This window comes from Loxodonta africana, chromosome X (genome assembly GCF_030014295.1).
Source record: "Loxodonta africana isolate mLoxAfr1 chromosome X, mLoxAfr1.hap2, whole genome shotgun sequence".
NCBI lineage: Eukaryota > Metazoa > Chordata > Mammalia > Proboscidea > Elephantidae > Loxodonta > Loxodonta africana.
The window spans coordinates 23,389,945-23,413,433 of record NC_087369.1 but is presented as its reverse complement, the minus strand read 5'-3'; positions in this window follow the sequence as shown (position 1 = coordinate 23,413,433).

The following is a 23,489-nucleotide window of genomic DNA, read 5'->3' as shown; positions in this document are numbered from 1 at the left end:
AAGGGGCACCTTGAAGGTCTTAGGAGTACCAGGGCCTTAGGGTCAGTTTCAGTAAACTTTGTTCGCTGGAAGGGGGGTGAGGGCAGCCCTAGGATGGAAGTGCCTCCCCTCACCTGAGTGGGGCCAGGGCAAGCCTGGCAGCTCCTGACATCTCTACATAGAAGGACAGTTAACTGGAGGCGGCAGTCAGGCTCCTGGAAAGGGCATAATGACAGGTTTTGTGACTATTTCTTATATGGAGAGATCATTTCATATAAGCAATTTTAGTTTAAAAGGATTTTTCCAAAAATACACATCTGTGCTAAAGACCTTCAGCCATAGGTTTAGTCTCATAGAGGCCCAGAGCCATCCTAAAAAGAGTATTAGAAGCCTTATCCCTACCACAAAGTAGGGGTCTAAAAGTGGTCTGGCTTCCCAAGTCTGGTGTCTGGGGCACTTGGTGGGGAGACCCTGGGCACCAGCATATCCCATCGAGCTGCAGCCTCCCTTCCACACTGTGGTAGATGCTGGTGTCTAGTTACCTATAACCATTCCTCCTTTTCCTTTGCCTGTCTCCCACTGTGGAAGTGGAAAGGTCAAATATTACTTGTATTTGTGGGTAGCCAGGTGACACAACTCTGGCCAACGAGACATAAAGAGAATCTTCTGAGAAATATTTCCCCCTGCTTCCTACCTTTGGGGGCAGCCATGTGAGGATATGATGCCATGGCAGCCATTTTGTGATCATGAGGTAACAAATCCAAGAGCAAAAAAGCCAACATGATGATGAATGTAGACGGGAAGGAGTAAAAAATCCTGAAATCTCAGTGACATTGTTGAGCTGCTGAATGACTCCTGGGACTGTTTCTCTCTGGACTCATTTATTAAGTAAATGACAAATGTTAAGGTTTAAGCCACTGTTCCTTATTTTTTGTTATGTACAACCAGAAGCATTCCCAGAGACACCTTAACTCTCATCGTGTGTCTAGTTTGTGTACCTGAACTGCTGTTCTCTTTCTCAATTTGTACCTTCTTTGGCCTGAATTCAGGAGGCTCTTGTTGACCAAAGGAGCACTAGTGGTGCAGTGCTTAAGCACTTGGCTGCTAACCGAAAGGTCAGTGGTTTGAATCCACCAGCTGCTCCGCCAGAGGAAAATGTGGCAGTCTGCTCCTGTACAGACTGCAGCCTTGGAAACCCTATGGGGCAGTTCTACTCTGTCCTATAGGGTTGCTGTGGTTGGAATCGACTCCACGGCAGTGGGTTGTTTGATCAGGCTTTGATAACCTGCCCAGCTCTTGGCATTTCTTTCTCTCCATGGTGCTAGAGTCGAGTCTCTAGCTTCATCCACCGGCTCAGACCCTGTATGCCCTGCTTACCAGTGCTAGGTTGCTACTGTCTGGCTAGAGATCCTTGCCCTGGTGCCCCACGCATTGAATCACACTGTTTCCGTGTTAATGTTATCCTAGACCCAAGGCTTCCCTACTATTGTGAGCACTGTGATTTAAACTACAGGCTGCCCGAGGTAAGGTTAGCCCCGTATCCTAGCCCCACACACTTCTGCCTCCCTAGGAGGCCTTGGCCAAGGCCACATCCCAGCCTGGCTGGCAGCCGGGCCCACACTGCTGGGCCTCACACAGCCAGCAAGGTTAAGGCCCGGAAACAGCTCCTCTCAGTCCTGAAGATCTTGAGCTCTAGGTGCTTTATCTCTCACTCCTCAGAATTGCTCATGCCGCTGACTTATCGTTTTGCACCTGGCCAAGAAACAGGCTCACAATCCCTGCATTGCATCTGTTTAGAATGGTATTTTGGAAGAGTCCTAGATTTTAAGAGTCAGGGGATCTTGGCTCTAGTCCCGTCTCTCCCACACACCAATCAACCAAAATAGGCTGCTACTATGCCTTTCTGTGCTTCTGTTTACCATACACAAAATGGAGTGTCAGATCCTTTGCCCGACACTGCCATTTATGTATTTTCCAAATTGAATTTTAAACATAGAGATACAACAACTATAGGGTACACCTTAAAAAAAAACCATTTAGAGCATTAAGGGACATTTCTGTAAGTGCTCATGGTGTCACTTTAATTTTGACATTTTGGGAGGGTATAATGAAAATTTTGTAGGAGCCAGTCTTAATTAAAAAAAAATCACATTAATTTTCCCTCTAGGGTTTCCTAACATACCAGAAATAAATTACAGAAAGGAGAAAAAAGCACTAAATATTAATTCTACCCAGCTGTAAACCTTGCTTTTCATGTGAATTAAGTCTTTGATCCCTAAAAATCCATTTTGTTCTTGGACAAATTCCAGACACTGCCCTCTTGGGGAAGCAATGGTGCCAGGGATAGAATGGCTATTCCGAGATGAGGCTTCTCCTACAGTTATGCTGATCTGAGAGAGACGCTTGGGGCGCAGGGGTGGAGTGGCAGCATGAGTTCAGTGTCTACTTTCTGGCATCTGCAAGGTGCCTTCCCTCCTTTTCATTTTCCTTTGCTACCTCTCTGCTGTCTGAAGAAACAGGTCCTGTCACTTGCCCTTCTGAGTGTATTTGTCTTTGTAAATCTGCAAGGCTATGGCAATCCTGCTAAATAAACTCTGCTTGAAATGGTGATGCCTTTAGTGTCTAGTCAACAATATCCTTGTATAAGCTCATTGATTTTTCCTATCTGTGCATTTCTGTGAGCCAGCTACTGTCCACAGATGTACTGAAAGGCAAAGTGGGTGGGGGGCACCAAAAGAAGAGAGCCCACTTGGGCTAATTCATACTGTGCAGGCAATAGAGGCTGGTTTTTACATATAGACATGGCGTCAGTAGTATTAACACAAGCATCAGGAGTCTGTGCAGACAGGGTATGTAACCATGTCCAGAGACCTGAAGCAGGGGTCAAGTGATGGATCAGAGCCAAGTGCAAGGAGAAGAAAGGGTTGGGAGAGGTGGATGGTGAGTTTCTCCTAGGGTATAAGATGCTGCAGTCCAGGCAGACCCATGATGAAGGCACAACCAGGGGCCAGGAGCCTAATGAACTGTTTCACTGAAGAAAGACAGCAGGTGCTCCAGGAAGGGTTGGGCTTAGCAGACAGACAGGGAGACTGAGCAGCTGGAAAGGTGAGAGGCAGAGGGAGTGGCAACCAGTGACCCCAGAGGACATGGCAGGGTGGCTAAAGCTGTTGGTCAAGTGCTGGCCATGCAGTAAAGAACCAGAGGCCATGGGCACAGAGTGGCAGGGCAGACTAGGGGTCAGAGGCCCAACAAGCCATCTTGGAAGCAGTATGGGGCATGGCAACCAAAGAGCCTTGATCTTGTGGAACATTCCCCCAAGCTGGAAAGCCTCTTATACCCCTCCTGCTGAAAGAAGGAGAAAAGCTTTGGTGGTTATTGAGATATAGGCAGATCCTGAACCAAGTCTACCTGTGGAAAAGAATCTCTGAAGCAGTTCCCTTTTGGAGGCCAAAATGAGCATAAAGGCTCAAGGTGATTGATCATCCCAAAGCAGCCATTACAGAACCACACAGTTGTATTATATCTTGCGCCAGCGAGTAAATACATTGCATATGCACTAAGCAGTTTTCTGTCATAAGGCCAGGAAACACATATTAAATTCTAGGTGATGACTGAATCCCAACTACTTGGCTTAAAAATAACTGCAGAGGCCATTCTGGGCCACTGCGGTCAGTAATTCCATGAGGGCACAAACCAGGTGGTGTCCTAATCCCCTTGACCTACAGCGTGCTGGGAAGGGAGTTTTCACCTTATCATTAGGTTCATCCCTTGTGCAGGGGCAACAATAGAAAAGGTCACCTAGTGAAGACAGCCAGGAGAACAGCTGCCTGGGACAAATCCCATGTAGGGGAGCCCTGAGCCCAAGACTGAATGGCTATACGTTTTGGGGCTCACCAAACGAAGCTGTACAGATCTTGGATGGTACAAAGCCAGTGTAGCTGCAAACCCCAGGTGCCCCTCAAAAGAGTCTTCTAGACCAGATCCTATCTGGGGTCACAAATTGCAAAGCACAGTCAGGCCCAATCTGTGAGCCTTCATAGGGACTAATTTATACTAAAAAGAGCATCCAGATATAATTAGGAGAGGTGCTCTCCTCTGCCAGATCCCTGCCAGAAAGAATGGCACCAGTGCTATCCAGAGAGCATATGACATTGATTTGAATTTGCAAAATGCATAACCTAAGGGAGGAGAATCCCCATTATGAGAAAATTTATTTCATGTTTCTTTAGAGATTCCCTTCCTCCAAGCAGTCTAAAATAGGCCTCCACAGTATTAGGCCCAGTTGCAGCAGTTCCAATTTTGTGAGAAAATCCTGTGCCGCCTTGCCTCTGCTGCATTTATTTAGGCCAGCCCCTTTCTCTGCTGTGTTCTCAGACCCTCTCCGTGTGTGCAAATCTGAATTCCCCAAGGCTCAAAAATGCCTTTTATGATACCCTCCCTGGGATTGCTTGCTGCTCCCATGGGCCTCTGTCTCCTCTGAAAACCTAATGGCACTTCCCATATTGTGTTTTATTTGTATACCTTAAAATCTCTCTACTGTCCCCAGACCTTCTGTTAGCCCAAGACAGGAACCATTCCCAAAGCCAGCTCTTCAGACAGGGATCGGACTGGACTATGGGATAGAAAATGATACTGGTGAAGAGTGAGCTTCTTGAATCGAGTAGACACATGATACTATGCGGGCAGTTCCTGTCTGGAGGGGAGATGAGAAGGTAGAGGGGGTCAGAAGCTGGCCGAATGGACACGAAAAGAAAGAGTGGAGGGAAGGAGTGTGCTGTCTCATTAGGGGGAGAGCAACTAGAAGTATATAGCAAGGTGTGTATAAATTTTTGTATGAGAGACTGACTTGATTTGTAAACTTTCACTTAAAGCACAATCAAAAAAAAAAAAAAGAAAATCTTAAAAAAAATCTATTGTATGGTAAACTTCTTGAGGTCACAGTTTTTTTTTCATTTTTTTTCATTTCTTCACAGTATCTATGCAGTAGATAGTTATAGAAATAATGAATAAACTCATGAATATAGAAGCAAATTATAGTTAGTACAACTTTTTGGAATCCCTCTTCTGTAAAGTGGGGCACGTCCATGTATCGTGAGGAGGTTTTCCTAAGTATCCGATTTAAATTCTCAGTGTTGCACTATATCTATTTTGTCTTTTTCCTTATTAGAAAAAGCACCGTATGCTCTGTAGGATTATTTAATTAATTAAAATTAAGTGATTAATTAGGTCCTAAGCACCTCTGTAGCTCCTTTTTTCCTCTGGTTAGTTTTTGGTTTTTTGTTTGTAGCTAACTCCCATTCTTTTTGCCCTCCATTTTCTACCCCTGTGACTTAGTTTAAGGAGCCCTGGTGGTGCAGTGGTTAAGCACTCGGCTGCTAACTAAAAGGTCAGCGGTTAAAACCCACCAGCCACTCTGTGGAACAAAGTTGTGGCTGTCTGCTTCCATAAAGATTACAGCCTTAGAAACCCTACGGGCAGTTCTACTCTGTCCTATGGTGTCTCTATGAGTTGGAATTGACTCGATGGCAATGGGTAGGTAGTGCTTTAGTTTGCTCAGCTGTGAAATAGGTTAGTGCGCTATCTCACTGGGTTGTTGTTGTGAGAAAAAAATTAAAAAAGTGATGTGAAATGGTTGAAAAAGTGATGAGTGCCAGGTGAGGTGACCCTGGACTGGAAACTTTTCAAATGGCTGAGTAAAATGACACATTTGACCATATGGGAGAAGACAATGCCCCAGAACAAGCTATTAGTCATAATTAGCTCTGGGGAGATCATGTGCCTGGAGAGTCCAGCGAGAACCAGCCAGAGAATAGAACAAAAGAAATTTCCTCCATTAATCATGGCACAGAGAACAGAGCTCTCCCGTGTGTACCCACTTAATCAAAACGGCACACCTTCCCTCCAAAGCAGCCGATACCTAAAACACACAAGCCATGTTATTTCAAAGTCACGGGAGTTGCCTTCCAGAACAAGACAGCCTATTAAAAAATGAATAATGTACATTTCTTCCTGGAAAGAACAAATCAATACCCCTTAGTGGGCCCGGTGCTGCACACCAGCTTCCGCACAGCAGTTTGCTTTCTTTTACCCAGAAGGAGGGGGTGGAAGCAGCAGCTTGCCTTCCCTTGGCTTATCCATTTTGCCTCAGTGACAGCAGTTCACATCACCCCTCAGAGGCTGAGTCTGAGGTATAAGAAGTTTACCTCCTCTAAACCATCATGAATGAGGCACTGGTAGTTCAGCGGTAGAATTCTCCCCTTTCATGTGGGAGACCCAGGTTCGATTCCCAGCCAGTGCGTCTCATGCACAGCTACCACCCATCTGACCGTGGAAGCTTTGTGTGATGCTATGATGCTAAACAGGACTAGGAAGAAAGGCCTAGTGATCTGCTTATGAAAGTCAGCTAATGAAAGATGGCAGTTAACAAAAAACAGTCACATTGTACATTTCAGCTCTGATGGATACTCTGGGGGCAAATATTTTTTTTCTAAACTCCATGCAGACTTGAGGGTGGGGTTACCCAGAGAGGTACAATTTGTCCCTTGACCGTTCAATTTAATTAAACAGGTATTTATTTTTAGTTTATAAAAACACTGTGCTAAGCACTTTCATGAATTACACTATTTAATTCTCTCATTTTATAAACAAGGAAATTGGTAGTAGAGAGGCTAAGTTGTGTGCTCAAAGTCACACAACTGATAAATGGTGGGGCTGGGTATTGAACCCAACACTGTGTAGCTTCAGAGTCTTTGCTTTTAACCATTGGACTGTTTAGCTACTTACTATATGCTTTTTTTTTTTATATGCCAAGCACTGTGTTTATTAACTGCTAAACCTGAAACCCATTGCCCTCGAGTCAATTCCAACTCATAGCGATCCTATAGGACAGAGTAGAAATGCCCCATAGGGTTTCCAAGGTTGTAATCTCTATGGGAGCAGACTGCCATATCTTTCTTCAGTGGAATGGCTGGTGAATTCCAACCCCTAACCTTATGGTTAGCAGCTGAGCGCTTTAACCACTGTGCCACTAGGGCTCCTTGTATTGTGTTAAAGGCACCAAAATGAATCAAATTTACACCCTGCCCTGAAGCAAAAGAGACTACCACATTATCTGCCTGTCTTGTTGTTGTTAGGTGCCTTCTAGTCTATTCTGACTCTTAGAGACCCTATCTATGTACAACAGAAGGAAATGCTACACCATCCCCACAATCGATGTTATGCTTGAGCCCATTGTTGCAGCCACTGTGTCAATCCATCTCCTTGAGGGCCTTCCTCTTTTTTGATGACCTTACCAAACATGATGTCCTTCTTCAGGGATTGGTCCCTCCTGTTAACATGTCCAAAGTACATGACCACTCTGGCTGTACTTCTTCCAAGACAGATTTGTTCGTTCTTCTGGAAGTCCATGGTATATGCAATATTCTTCGTCAACACCATAATTCAAAGGTATCAATTCTTCTTCAGTATTTTTTATTCATTGTCCAGCTTTCGCATGCATATGAGGCAATTGAAAATATCATGGCTTGGGTCAGGCGCATCTTAGTCCTCAAAGTGACGTCTTTGCTTTTCAACACTTTAAAGAGGTCTTTTGTGGCAGATTTGTCCAACGCAATACATTGTTTGATTCCTTGACTGCTGCTTCCATGGGTGTTGATTGTGGATCCAAGTAAAATGAAAACTTTGACAACTTCAGTCTTTTCTCCATTTATCATGCTGTTGCTTATTGGTCCAGTTGTGAGAATTTTTGTTTTCTTTATGTTGAAGTGTAATCCATACTGAAGGCTGTAATCTTTGATTTTCATCAGTAAGCGCTTCAAGTCCTCTTCACTTTCAGCAAGCAAGGCTGTGTCATCTGCATAACACAGGTCATTAATGAGTCTTCCTCCAATCCTGATGCTGTGTTCTTCACGTAGTCCAGCTTCTCAGATTGTTTGCTCGGCATATAGATTGAATAAGTATGGTGAAAGGATACAACTCTGATGGCACACCTTTCCTGATTTTAAACCATGCAGTATCCCGTTGTTCTATTTGAACCACTTTCTCTTGGTCTATGTACAGGTTCTGCATGAGCACAATTAAATGTTCTGGAATTCCCATTCTTCACAATTCTTGCCCATCTCATCTAACTTTAATTTAGAGTGTACTGGGTATCATTAACCCATTGTGATGCAGAAACTGAAGAGCATAGAGTTTAAGATACTTGCCCAAGGTCCTGTTAGCAGGTGATGGAGTAGGGATTCAAACCCAGGCAACCTGACTCCAGAGCCCACACTCCTAACCACTGTTGTATTTCACCCTTCAGATATTTGTAGGCAGATAATCACCCAAAGTGTGATAACATCTTTAACAAAAGTAAGTAAAAGTATAGTGTAGCATAACCACTGCTTAGGTAAAGGAGCCAGGGACCGCAGATGTGAGGCTTAAATGAGGCCACCAAGGTGGGAAGGGCATTCTGGGCAGGAGGTCCCAAAGTACAGTGAAGTATATCTGTGTCCATCACACAGAGTTTCTCACTTCAGTGCCTCGGCAAGATATTCAGTGTGTTCCAATAGCCCAGACATTGCAGAACAGACTCAAAAAACCAGTAGCTTGGTTTTTTGTTTTTTTTTTAAACCTTTTATTGAGGTTTTCACTTACATACAGTAAAGTGCACTAATGTTAAGTGTACAGCTTGATGAATTTTTACATAGGTATACACCTGTGTAAACATCACTCAGAATAAGATATAGATTATTTTCTTAGCTCCAGATGGTTTCTTCATGCCTGTTCCCAGTCAATACCCACACCTCTCGCCTGAGGTAATCAAAATTCTGACCTTATCACTGCTATTGATTGGTTTTGCTAGTTCTTGAATTTCACGTAAATAGAATCATACAATATATATTCTTTGTGTCTGGTTTCTTTTGCTCAACAAAATGTCTCTAAGATTCCTCCACGTGATTGTGTGTGGTAGCAGTACTTAGTTCTTTTCAAGGCTGTCTCGTTTCCATTGTATGAATATGCCTCAATTTACTCACCCGTTGTAATGTTCATAGACATTTGAGTTGTTTCTAGTTGTTGGGTATTATAAATAAAACTGCTGTGGATATTCTTTTACATGTCTTGGTGGACATATGTTCTTAAGTCTCTTGAGTATGTAGCAAGGAGTGGAATTGTCTGACCAAAAAATATACTGGTATCTAGCTTTAGTAGGTATAGACAAACTGTTTTTCAAAGTGATTGCACCAATTTTACTCCCACCAGGAGTGTATGAAAGTTATATTCTTACCATCATTTGACACAGTCAGTCTGCCCAGTGTGTGTGTGTGTTCTAAAAAATTTTTATTTTTAAATAATCATAAATTCACAGGAAATAGCAAAGATAGTACACAGTAGTCCTATGTGCCCTTCACCTAGTTTCCCCCAACGGTTATATTTTACACAACTATAATACCAAAACTGGGAGATTGGTGTGTGTATAGTTCTATGTCATTTCATCACACATGTAGATTACTATAACCATCACCACAATCAAGAAGTGTTCCATCACCACAAAGATCTCCCTCATGCTGTCCCTTTATAGTGATACCCACCACCCCCCTACCCTCCCTAACTCTTGCCAATAACTAATTTGTTCTTCATTTCTATAATTTTGTCATTTCAAGAATATTATATAAATGAAATCATACAATCTACAACCTTTCGAATTTGGCTTTTTTCACTCAGCATAGTGCCGTTGAGGTCCATACAAGTTGTTTTGTGTATCAATAGTTTGTTTCTATTGATGAGCAGTATTCAATAGTATGGATGTACCAAAGTTTGTTTAATGATTCCACCATTTGGGACATTTTGGTTGTTTCCAATTTTTGGCTATTACAAATAAAGCTGATATGAACAATCAAAAGGGGGAAAATGCAGAACAGAGCTTCAAATTCTCATTGATTCCAGACTATCTGGAGTCACAGAGGCTGGATGAATCCGTGAAACTATTGCCCTGAGATAATCTTTAAACCCTAAATCAAAAATATCCCCTGAAGTCTTCTTAAAACCAAATAATAGTTTTGTTTCATCAAGCCAAAAGAACCTGACACATGATTCTCAGTGTTTTGGCAGTTGTATGATGTTGTGATCATTTCCCTGCTGGATAAAAGAGAGAAGCAACCAGAGAGACGGGGACCTCATACCACCAAGAAAGCAATGCCAGGAGCAGAGCAGGTCCTTTGGACCCGGGGTCCCTGCGCCTGAGAAGCTACTTGACCAGGGGAAGATTGAGGACAAGGGCCTTCCTCCAGAGCTGACAGAGAGAGAAAGCTTCCTCTGGAGCTGACACCCTGAATTTGGACTTTCAGCCTATTTTACTGTGAAGAAATAAATTTCTCTTTGTTAAAGCCACCTACTTGTATTTCTGTTACAGCAGCACTAGATGACTAAGACAGAATTTGGTACCGAGAGAATGGGGTGCCACTCTAACAGATACCTAAAATGTGGAAGCAGTTTTGAAACTGCTCAAAAGTGAGATTACCGGGTCATAAGATACATTTAGTCGTTTAAGAAACTGCAAAACTATTTTCAAGTGGGGCTGTACTATCTTTCACTCTCAGCAGCAGTGTATGAGAGATGCAGTTACTCTACATCCTTGCCAACAGTTGGTGTTGTTACTCTTTTTTATCTTAGCCGTTTTGATGAGTGTAGTGGTATCTCATTTGCATTTCCCTGAAGCTTAAAAACCCATCCATTGCTGTCGAGTTGATTCTGACTCATAGCAACCCTATAGGACAGAGTAGAACTGCCCCATAGAGTTTCCAAAGAATACCTGGTGAATCTGAACTGCCGACCTTTTGGTTAGCAGCCTTAGCTCTTAACCACTATACCACCAGCATTTCCCCCTGAAGCTTAGTGATAATCAAACATCTTTTCTGGTGCTTATTTACCATCCATATTTCACGTTCGGCATTTTTTGTGATGTATAGCTGGAGTACAGTGGTTGTTATCTGAATGCTTTTTGTCTTGCTAGACTGTCCCTTTCCTGGTGCTTTGGCTAGAGAGGACAGACGTTCCTTGGGGCTTTTTTTGGTCTGCACTTATTGGAGTTTCCAGTTTGTAGGTGTCTCCAGTAGCTAGTGTGGGATATTTGAGGCCAAAAACAAACATACAAACAAACAAACAAAACACCAAAACCAGGAACTTGACACAGTGTTGTTCCTCAGGCCCTGTGGTCTCTAGCTCATTTTCTGTCTTCTCTCCATCTTCTCAATCTTGTTGTATTTCTTTTATATATAACATCTAGGGTTTGTGGCTGTACTTAGCAGGGGAAATTGGGCAAAGTATGTCTATGTCGTCTTTCCAAAAGCAGTTCTCTCTGACCAGTGGTTTTGAAAAGATGTTCCATGGAGTCTGGGTTCTGGGGTATTGCCCAGCGGCTGCCATGGTGAGGAGAGAGTGTAGCAGAGGGGGATGTGAAGCTTGTCTCTGATTTACTAGGACAACTTCACTCTTGCTGATTTTCTGTATTGGGGTTCTATCTAAGATCTCATGGATGCAAGGGTTCTTTTGCTTAAAAGAAATTGGAAACCACCGTCATAAACTATAGAAATGTCCTCAAATTCCAACATTTTGGTTTCCAAACTATGTCTCTCTCACTGTCTTTCACGCCCGAAGGAAGTGTAAAAATCTTTTGTCAAAACGATGTGTCTGTTTTTATTTTAGGTAACCTGGTAGCCATAACCATATGCCATGAAAACCAGATGTCTAGGAAAGTTCCAGATATTTGCACACCTCACATAGATGTTCCATTTGGCTGTTCTTTCAGCTAGTGGGACAGGGACAAGGATTCAGCCCCTGGGGTCCAAATGCCTAGATTTGAGTCTTAACAAATTCCTAGCTGTGTGATTTTATGTAAGTGACAACTTTCCAGAGTCTCAATGTCCTAATTTGAAAACAGGGATAATAATGTCTCATTTATGTGATAATTGTTAAATGTTAATGGGCCACACAAAAGATACTCATTTAAAAGGCTGGCCTCTGCCCAGTACACCAGCCACTAGCCACATGTGGCTGTTGAACATTTGAAGTGTGACTAGTGTGACTGAGAAGCTGAATTTAATTTTTTTTAAAATTTTATTAACTTTTATTGAGCTTCAAGTGAATGTTTACAAATCAAGTCAGACTGTCACATATAAGTTTATATACACCCTACGCCATACTCCCACTTGCTCTCCCCCTAATGAGTCAGCCCTTCCAGTCTCTCCTTTCGTGACAATTTTGCCAGCTTCCAACTCTCTCTATCCTCCCATCCCCCCTCCAGACAGGAGATGCCAACACAGTCTCAAGTGTCCATCTGATATAATTAGCTCACTCTTCATCAGCATCTCTCTCCTACCCACTGTCCAGTCCCTTTCATGTCTGATGAGTTGTCTTTGGGAATATTTCCTGTCCTGGGCCAACAGAAGGTTTGGGGACCATGACAGCTGGGATTCCTCTAGTCTCAGTCAGACCATTAAGTATGGTCTTTTTGTGAGAATTTGGGGTCTGCATCCCACTGATCTCCTGTTCCCTTAGGAGTTCTCTGTTGTGCTCCCTGACAGGGCAGTCATCGGATGTGGCTGGGCACCATCTAGTTCTTCTGGTCTCAGGATGATGTAGGTCTCTGGTTCACGTGGCCCCTTCTGTCTCTTGGGCTCTTAGTTGTCGTGTGACCTTGGTGTTCTTCATTCTCCTTTGCTCCAGGTGGGTCGAGACCAACTGATGCATCTTAGATGGCCGCTTGTTAGCATTTAAGACCCCAGACGCCACATTTCAAAGTGGGATGCAGAATGTTTTTTTTTTAATAACTTTTATTAAGCTTCAAGTGAACGTTTACAAATCCAATCAGTCTGTCACATATAAGTTTACATACATCTCACTCCCTACTCCCACTTGTTCTCCCCCTCTTGAGTCAGCCCTTTCAGTCTCTCCTTTCTTGACAATTTTGCCGGCTTCCCTCTCTCTCTATCCTCCCATCCCCCCTCCAGACAAGAGTTGCCAACACAATCTCAAGTGTCCACCTGATATAATTAGCTCACTCTTCATCAGCGTCTCTCTCCCACCCGCTGACCAGTCCCTTTCATGTCTGATGAATTGTCTTCGGGGATAGTTCCTGTCCTGTGCCAACAGAAGGTCTGGGGAGCATGGCCGCCGGGATTCCTCTAGTCTCAGTCAGACCATTAAGTTTGGTCTTTTTATGAGAATTTGGGGTCTGTATCCCACTGATCTCCTGCTCCCTCAGGGGTCCTCTGCTGTGCTCCCTGTCAGGGCAGTCATCGATCGTGGCCGGGCACCAACTAGTTCTTCTGGTCTCAGGATGATGTAGGTCTCTGGTTCATGTGGCCCTTTCTGTCTCTTGGGCTCTTAGTTGTCGTGTGACCTTGGTGTTCTTCATTTTCCTTTGCTCCAGGTGGGTTGAGACCAATTGATGCATCTTAGATGGCCGCTTGTTAGCATTTAAGACCCCAGACGCCACATTTCAAAGTGGGATGCAGAATGATTTCATAATAGAATTATTTTGCCAATTGACTTAGAAGTCCCCGCAAACCATGTTCCCCAGACCCCCGCGCTTGCTCCGCCGACCTTTGAAGCATTCATTTTATCCCGGAAACTTCTCTGCTTTTGGTCCAGTCCAATTGAACTGACCTTCCATGTATTGAGTGTTGTCTTTCCCTTCACCTAAAGCAGTTCTTATCTACTGATTAATCAATAAAAAAACCGTCTCCCACCCTCCCTCCCTCCCCCCCTTGTAACCACAAAAGTATGTGTTCTTCTCAGGTTTACTATTTCTCAAGATCTTATAATAGTGGTCTTATACAATATTTGTCCTTTTGCCTCTGACTAATTTCGCTCAGCATAATGCCTTCCAGGTTCCTCCATGTTATGAAATGTTTCACAGATTCGTCACTGTTCTTTATCGATGCGTAGTATTCCATTGTGTGAATGTACCATAATTTATTTATCCATTCATCCGTTGATGGACACCTTGGTTGCTTCCAGCTTTTTGCTATTGTAAACAGAGCTGCAATAAACATGGGTGTGAAGGCTCTGTTTCTCTAGGGTATATTCTGAGGAGTGGGATTTCTGGGTTGTATGGTAGTTCTATTTCTAACTGTTTAAGATAACGCCAGATAGATTTCCAAAGTGGTTGTACCATTTTACATTCCCACCAGCAGTGTATAAGAGTTCCAATCTCTCTGCAGCCTCTCCAACATTTACTATTTTGTGTTTTTTGGATTAATGCCAGCCTTGTTGGAGTGAGATGGAATCTCATCGTAGTTTTAATTTGCATTTCTCTAATGGCTAATGATCGAGAGCATTTTCTCATGTATCTGTTAGCTGTCAAAGCAGACCTTTTTTACTAGTTAAGCTAAACTACTGTTTGGTTTTAAGATAACTTCAGGGGATATTTTCGGTTTAGGGTTTAAAGATTATCTCAGGGCAATAGTTTCAGGGGTTCACCCATCGTCCATGGCTCCAGAAAGTCTAAAGTCCATGAGATTTGCAGTTCTTCAACGGAATCTTTGATGAAAATGTTCAGTAATGGTAGCTGGACACCATCCTGTACTTGTGGTCTCATGGCAAAGGAGGCAGTTGTTCACAGAGGCGATTAGCCACATATTCCGTATCCTTCTCCTATCCTGATTCTTCTTCCTTTGTTGCTCTAGGCAAGTAGAAACGAATTATTGTGCCTTGAGTCATATCGTAGTTCTATTTTTAGTTTTTAGAGGACCTGCTACACTGTTTTCCACAATGACTGTACTGTTTTGTATTCCCACCAGCAATGGATAAGTGTTCCAATTTCCCCACATCCTAGCCAACATTTGTTATTTTCTGGATTTTTTTTTTTTTAATCTTAGCAACCCTAAAAAAAAAAAAAAAAAAAAAGCCCTAGTTAGAGTGAAATGGTATCTCATTGTGGTTTTGATTTGCATCTCTCTGATGGCTAATGACACTGAGCATCTTTTCATGTGTTTGGTGGCCATTTGAATGTCCTCTTTGGTGAAATGTCTGTTCAAGTCCTTTGTCCATTTTATGATTGGGTTATTTGTCTTTTTGTTGTTAAGTTGTCAAAGTATTATATATACTTCAGTTATTAGATTCTTGTCAGATATGTGGTTTCGAAGATACTCTCCTATACGGTAGCTTGTCTTTTCACTTTATTGGTAAGGTCTTTCAATGAACAAAAGTTTTTAATTTTTATGAGTTCCCATTTATTTTGTCTTTTGCTGTTTCTGCTTTTGTTATTAATCTATTGTTGAAAGTTAGGCTTGACGGCATTGGCCCTGCTTTTTCTTCTAGGGATTTTATGATTTTCATTTGCACATTTAGGCCTTTAATTCATTTTGAATTTGTTTTTGTGTGTGGTGTGAGGCATAGATTTTGTTTCATTTTTCTAGATGTGGAAATCCAATTTTCCCAGTACCATTTATCGAATAGACTCTTCTTTCCTCATTGAATGGACTTAGCACGCTTGTAAAAAGTCAAGTGACCAGATGTGTGGGTTTATTTCTAGACTCTCAATTCTATTCCATTAGTCTATGTGTCTGTTGTTACACCAGTACCAGGCTGTTTTGATTACTGTAGCTGTATAAGAAAACCAAACCAAACCCACTGCTGTCGAGTTGATTCCGACTCATAGCGACCCTATAGGATGGAGTAGAACTGCTCTGTAGAGTTTCCAAGGAGCCCCTGGCGGATTTGAACTGCTGACCTTTTGGTTAGCAGCCGTAGCACTTAACCACTATACCACCAGGGTTTCCTGTAGCTGTATAGTATGTTTTAAAATCAGGAAGTGTTAGTCCTCCTACTTTGTTCTTCTCTTCAACATTGCTTTAGCTATTCACGGCCTTTTGCTATTCCGTATAAAGTTGAGGATTGGTTTTTCTATTTCTGTAAAGAAGACTGTTGGAATTTTGTTTGGGATTGTATTGAATCTATAGATTGCTTTAGGTAGCACTGACGTCTTGACAATATTAAGTCTTCCAATCTATGCACATGGAACACTTTCTATTTATTTAAGTCTTAAGTCTCTTTCAGCAGTGTTTTATAGTTTTCATTGTGTAAGTTCTTCATGTTCCTGGTTAGATTTATTCCTAGGTATTTTATTCTCTTAGATGCTATTGTAAATGGAATTATTTCCCTAATTTCCCTTTCAGATTTCTCATTGCTGATGTATAGAAACCCAGCTGATTTTGTGTGTTCACCTTCTACCCTGCAACTTTGCCAAATTCCTCTATTAGCCCTAGAAGTTTTCTTGTGGACTGTTTGAGATGTTCTACATACAGGATCATATCATCCACAAATAGAGATAATTTTACTTCTTTTTTCCAAACTGGATACCTTTTATTTTTCTTATCTTATTGATCTAGCTAGGACTTTTCCTTTTATTTTTTAACGGAGTACACATTCTTACTCATTGACAGTTAACTATTATCCATTTATTAGGATTCTTTTATTACCTTAATTTTACTTTTTAAGAAAGAATTTGAATAATTCATGTGTCAGATTGTTTTGGCTTGATAAAACAAAACTCTTCAAATACAAAAAGCTGGAATTCCTTATACATTTACTGTTCAGCAGAAACAGAAATTGAGGCCATATTCTAGAGGTAATTGTGCACATCCTCATTTAGAAAAGCATTCAGTGAATATTCTGGTTATTTGTAATTTGAGACTAATGTCTTTTTGTTCAGACATTACATTTATTCTAATCCAGTGAGAGTTAAGGAAAGCACACATTTACCAAAGAACTTTAGAAACCAGAAGTGAAAAGTTTATAAGTGAATGAATAGCTGCTTTAACAGAGGAATGGAAAAGTGAACTATCTAGTGCCATATATACGTGTTGCCATCAAGTCAATTCTGACTTATAGCAATCCTATTGGACAGAATAGAACTGCCCCATAGGGTTTACAAGGCTGTAATTTTTATGGAAGCGGGCTGCCACAACTTTCTCCCACGGAGTGGCTGGTGGGTTCGAGCTGCCGACCTTTTAGTTAGCAGCCGGACACTTAACCACTGCCCCATCAGGGCTCCTTAGTACCATGCATAGGAACACAAATTTATATAGATTCAGCTGGAGTTTTCCTAAGAGTGGTCTGCAAGAAGAGTTAACCTAGGGAGGATGCCCTCTAATCTTGAGTGCTGCTGCTGTGTACATGTTGATGCTGACTGAGAATCTGATGGTGTGATGGTTAAGATTGTGTGTCAACTTGGCTGGGCTGTGATTCTCAGTGTTTATATGTGATCACCCCATAATGGAATCTGCTGTGAGTAGCCAATCAGTTGAAAGGGAATTTCCTTGGGCATATGGCCTGCATCTGAATATAAATGGACGTTCTGGCTTTTGCCTGCTCTGGATCCTGCAGCTGCCTTCTGTTCATCTGACCTTCAGTTCTTGGGACTTTAACTAGCAGTTTATCTGCCAGTCTTGGGATTTGTTGATCTTCACAGACTGTGAGCAAGAGTCCTGCTCTCCGACCTGCAGATCTTAGGTTCGCCAGCCCCTGCAGTTACGTGAATCAGGAGAAGCCTTGCAGTCTTGACTGTTGATCATGGGATTCATTGATCTTCACAGCCTTTGAACAAGAGCCCTGCTCTCTCTGACTTTCAGCCAACATGGTGCCATAGGCAAAAGCACCACACCATCCCTCCACAGCAAAGACCCAAAAACTGAAGTAAAACAGAGACAAACATCAGTCCTGGAACCCAAAGTGTCAAATGAAGAGATAAAGAACTCAGCCAAACACCAAATAGAATAAGAAACTGACAGAGAACAGAGAGTGAGGAAAAGTATGTGCAGAGGCCCCCTATCAGCTAACGCAGCAGGGATTCACCATCTTGGATTCCTGTTGGAGACTGGTGGACGGGGAGCACAGGAAAGCAGCTTCATGGAGTTCCCGGTAGGAGACAGAGCACCTGTTAGCCAGTGATACGTGCTTTCCCACCCCCCCATCTTCTCCCCGCTGCTCTACCTCTGTGCTTCCTGAATGGCAGTGGTGGCTCGGCTGGCTGGGACGTGCAGCATACATGCCACTTGGTTTCATCCTACCCACATCAGAGACTGGCAGACAGGGAGTATGGGAAAGCAGCTTCACAAAGTTCCTGGCAGGAGACAGAGCACCCGATAACCAGTGATATACGCTTTCCTAACCCCCACTCTTTCCCCCACCCGGCAGCCTCCTCTGCTTCCTGCTGGCTACAGTCTCTTGGCCCAGAGGCAACTGCTTCAGCCCTGGGCCACTTGGATTCTCCCTGCACACACTGGCCAGCTCTCTGAGTACCATTTGTCTGTTGCCGGTATTGCTTTTTTCCGTTTCTTTTGGTTTCTCCTGTGCCTCTCACCACCTCCTGCTCCTTTCTCTCAAGTACTTGGCTCTGTGTGCCATCTTTGCTCCCTCTTGAAAGACTGTGAAGTGCTATTTGACTGAGGGACCACTCCCCCGGCCCACAACACCACGCTGCTGGGATCTCTGGGGCTTTTTTTTTCTTTTTTTTTGCTTTGTTTTGTTTATTTGTTTTCTTTTGGCAGCTTGGGAGCCCATTCTAGGGCTGCACTGCACAGCTTAGGAGCCATTCCCCCAATCTGCACAGCCACGGAGGTGGGATCCCTGGGGGCATTCCTTTTTTCTTTTTTTTCTTCTCTTTTTTCCTTTCTGTCTTCATTTCTCAGTTCTTGCTTCTCTATACTTACCTTCTTTTCCTGTCTTCTGAATAGTTAGTGCTGTGTGACATCTCTACCCCCTCTAGCCAGGTTATACTGCGTAGTCTGAGTGCCACGTCTCTGGTCTTTACAGCCACACTGATGGGATCCCTGGGGGCTTTTCTTTTTGTTTTTTCTTCCAAATTTTTATCTAGTTATTTTTTTCTTTTTCTCATTTCTCAGCTTCTCATCTCTCCACTCCAATGGCAAGCTCCCTTAGCACTCTTTTGCTTATTTTTCGCTCCTGTTTCTCTCTCATCTCTGTCCTCTTTCCCATACCCATACTAGCTCCACACATCACAACCACCCCCCTCCTTCTTGCCTACCTGCACCAAGTGCTGAGCAGCACAGGCATGGCCTACTGGAACCTGCCCAGCACTGATTCCCAGCCCACCGTATTGGCCCTAGTATGTGCCAAAAACAACTCACCCCAGCCCCTCTGCTTCAGCTGGACGTGCCCTGCTGCACCATAGCTGAGTGACTGGCCTTGACCATTGGACAAGGAGGTGAAAAGTATCATGACCACAGATGAGTAAACAGTTAAAAAATGCACAGCCCACCTGCTCATACATAACCAAATAAAAAAGCAGGATGAAACAAACAGAACTACAATCAATAAATGAAGAAAATAACTACTGAATGTCCCAAAGACAGCAGAAAATATAAAAATATATTTAAAAAAACAGGACCGGATGGCTCCAGTGGATGTCCAGGATAAAACACCAGATGACTTTTTAGTAGAGGAAAAGGCAGTAGAACTACCTGATAGGGAATTCAAATCTTTAATATTCAGAGCGATCCAAGAATTGAAGCAAAAAGCAGACAAAAATGAGGAGAAAATAGAGAAATTCATGGAAAAGACAGACAAACACATGGAAAGTACAGACAAAAAAATGGAAAAATTCAGAAAAATAATACAGGAACAAAATGCCAAAATAAATTCACCACTAGAAATCCTAAAAAACAACAATTAGAAATCCAAAAGATAAACAAGATTTCAGAAATGAACAGCATCATAGAAGGGCTGAGGGAGCATGTTTGAAACGATGGAAGATAGAATCAACGAAGTGGAAGACAAACACTTGGATACAACTCTGAGTAAAAGTCAGAAAAAAGAATGATGAAAAATGAAGAAATCCTGAGAATTATGTGGGATACAATCAAAAGCAAAAATTGGTGAGCGATCGGAGTTCCAGAAGAGGGGGAGAAAACAGAGAGGAACATTGAAGAATTGCTGACAGAAAACTTCCCTAATATCATGAAAGATGAAAAGCTGACCATCCACGAAGCTCAGTGAACCCCATATAGGATAAACTCCAAAAGAAAATCACCAAAACATATCATAATCACACTCGCAAAAACCGAGGATGAAGAAAAAAATCCTGCAAGCTGCTCGAGAAAAACAAAAAGTCACATACATAGGAGAAACAATAAGACTAAACTCTGATTATTTGGCAGAAACCATGCAGGCAAGAAGGCAATGGGATGCCATATATAAAACCTTGAAAGAAAAAAATTGCCAACCAAGAATAATATATCCTGCAAAACTCTTGTTCAAATATTATGGTGAAATTAGGACTTTTCCAGATAAACAGAAATTAAGGGAATATGTAAAAACCAAACCAAACTTACAAGAATTATTAAAGGGAATACTTCAATGTGAAAACAAACATCAGACCACAGCCTGAATCTAGGTCTCAAGATTGTACCAGCCAGATTCCAACCTAGGAAATGAACTCTGAAGGACTATCCAAAACCAAACAAATTACAAAAGGATACCAGAGAGGTTAATCTGTAAATGACAACGATATCAGAACAATAAAAGGGAATAAATGGTGTAGGTATAGAACTTTCTAATGGAGAGAAAGGGAAGGTGATACCAAGTAATAATAGACTGGTTCAAACCTAGGAAGATAAGGGTAAATTTCAAGGTAACTACAAAGAAAGTTAACAAACCTACTCATCAAAATAAAGAAGAAAAACATAAAGTCTCGATAAAAACAAAATCTACAAAAACAAAAGAAATGAAAAAGAAACCCACAAACAAAAGGAATTCAGCACAGGAGATTAAGAGGAACAAAGAAAATGTCAGCACTACAAAAAAAAAAAAAAGCACTATAAAATGACAGCAATAAACTCACACCTATCAATAATTACGCTGAATGTGATGGCCTAAATGCACCCATAAAGAGACAGAGAGTGACAGAATGGATAAAAAAACAGGATCCATCGATATGCTCTCTACAAGAGACACACCTTAGAAACAAAGATGTAAATTCATTAAAAATCAAAGGATGGAAAAAAAATACCAAGCAAATAACTTCCAAAAAAGAGCAGGAGTGGCAAGACTAATCTCAGATAAAATAGACTTTAAAACAAAATCCACCATAAAAGACAAAAAAGGGCACTATATAATGATTAAAGGGATGACCCATCAGGAAGACTTACCCATAATAAACATCTATGCACCCAATGACAGGGCTTCAAAATACATAAAACAAACTCTAACAGCACTGAAAACAGAAATTGACAGTTCCACAATAATAATAGGAGGCTTCAACACACCACTTTTCATAAAGGACAGAACATCTAGAAAGAAACTCAGCAAAGATACAGAAGAATTAACGGGCACAATCAGCCAACATGGCCTCATAGACATATATAGAACACTTCACCCAACAGCTACAAAATACACATTCTTTTCCAATGCATATGGAATGTTCTCCAGAACAGACCACATCTTAGGCCATAGAGCAACCCTCAACAAAATCCAAAACATTGAGATAATAGAAAGTATCTTCTCTGACCAGAATGCCATCAAAGTAGAAATTAACAAGAGCAAGAGCAAAGAAAAAAAATCAATTACGTGGAGACTGAATAACTCCCTTCTTAAAAACCAATGGGTGATAAAAGAAATCAGAGACGGAATAAAAAAATTCCTAGAATCAAACGAGAATGAAAACACATCATACCAAAACCTTTGGGACACAGCAAAGGCAGTGCTCAGAGATCAATTATAGCAATAGGTGCACACATCAAAAAAGAAGGGACAAAATCAAAACATTAGCTACACAACTTCAACAAATAGAACAGCAAAAGAAGCCCACAGCCACCAGAAGAAAGGAGATAATAAAGATCAGAGCAGAAATAAATGAACAAGAGAATAGGAAAACAGTAGACAGGATTAACAAAACCAAAAGCTGGTTCTCTGAAGGGATCAACAAAGTCAACAAACCACTGGCCAAATTGACAAAAGAAAAACAGGAGAGGATGCAAATAACCCAAATAAGAAATGAAACAGGGAACATTACAACAGACCCAAATGAAATAAAAAGGATCATAACAAAGTATTATGAAAAACTATACTCCAACAAATTTGAAAACCTAGAAGAAATGGACAAATTTATAGAAACACACTACATACCCAAACTAACACAAAATGATGGTGAAAATCTGAACAGACCCATAACAAGAGAAGTGATTGAAAAGATAATTAAAAAAAAAAAAACTCCCCAAAAAAAAAAAAGCCCTGGCCCAGATGGCTTCACTAGAGAATTCTATCAAACATTCAGAGAAGAGCTTACGGCAGTACTACTCAAACTATTTTGGAACATAGAAAAGGAAGCGATACTGCTGAATTCATTCTGTGAAGCCAGCATAACCCTGACACCAAAACCAGGCAAAGACACCACACACACACAAAAAAAGACCAATATTTCTCATGAACATAGATGCAAAAATTCTCAACAAAATTCTAGCCAATAAAATTCAGCATCATATCAAAAAAAAAAATACACCATGACCAAGTAGAATTCATATCAGGTATGCAAGGTTGTTTCAACATTAGAAAATCAATCAACGTAATCCACCACATAAATAATAGGAAAGAAAAGAATCACATGATCACCTCAATTGATGCAGAAAAGGCATTTGACAAAGTCCAACACCCATTCCTGATAAACACTCTCAATAAAATAGGTATAGAAGGGAAATTTCTCAACATAATAAAGGGCATCTATGCAAAACCAATGGCCAACATCATTCTTAATGGAGAGAGGCTGAAAACATTTCCCTTGAGAACAGGAACAAGACAAGGATGCCCTTCCTTTATCACCACTCCTATTTAACATTTACTGGAAGTTCTAGCTAGAGCAATAAAGCAAGTAAAAGAAATAAAGGGCATCCGAATTGATAATGAAGAGGTTAAACTGTCCCTATTTGCGGATGATATGAAACATAGAAAACCCAAAAGACCCCGCGAGAAAACTACTGGAACTAATAGAAAGATTCAGCAGAAGAGCAGGATACAAGATAAACATAAAAAAATCAGTTGGATTCCTATACACCAATAAGAGAATGATGAAAAGGAAATCACAAAAACAATACTATTTATAATAGCCCCTAAAAAAGTAAAATACTTTGGAATAAATCTAACCAGGGATGTAAAGGACCTCTACAAAGAAAACTACAATACTACTGCAAGAAACCAGAAGAGATTTACATAAATGGAAAAACATACCATGCTCATGGATAGGTAGACTCAACGTAGTGAAAATGACAGTTCTACCCAAAATGATTTACAAATACAATGCAATCCTGATCCAAATACCAACAGCATCCTTTAAAGAGATGGAAAAACTTATCATTAACTTTATATGGAAAGGGAAGAAACCACAGATAAATAAAGCACTATTGAAGAAGAATAAAGTAGGACGTTCGCACTACCTGACCTCAGAACCTAGTATACAGGTACGGTAGTCAAAACAGCCTGGTACTGGTACAATGACAGATACATTGACCAATGGA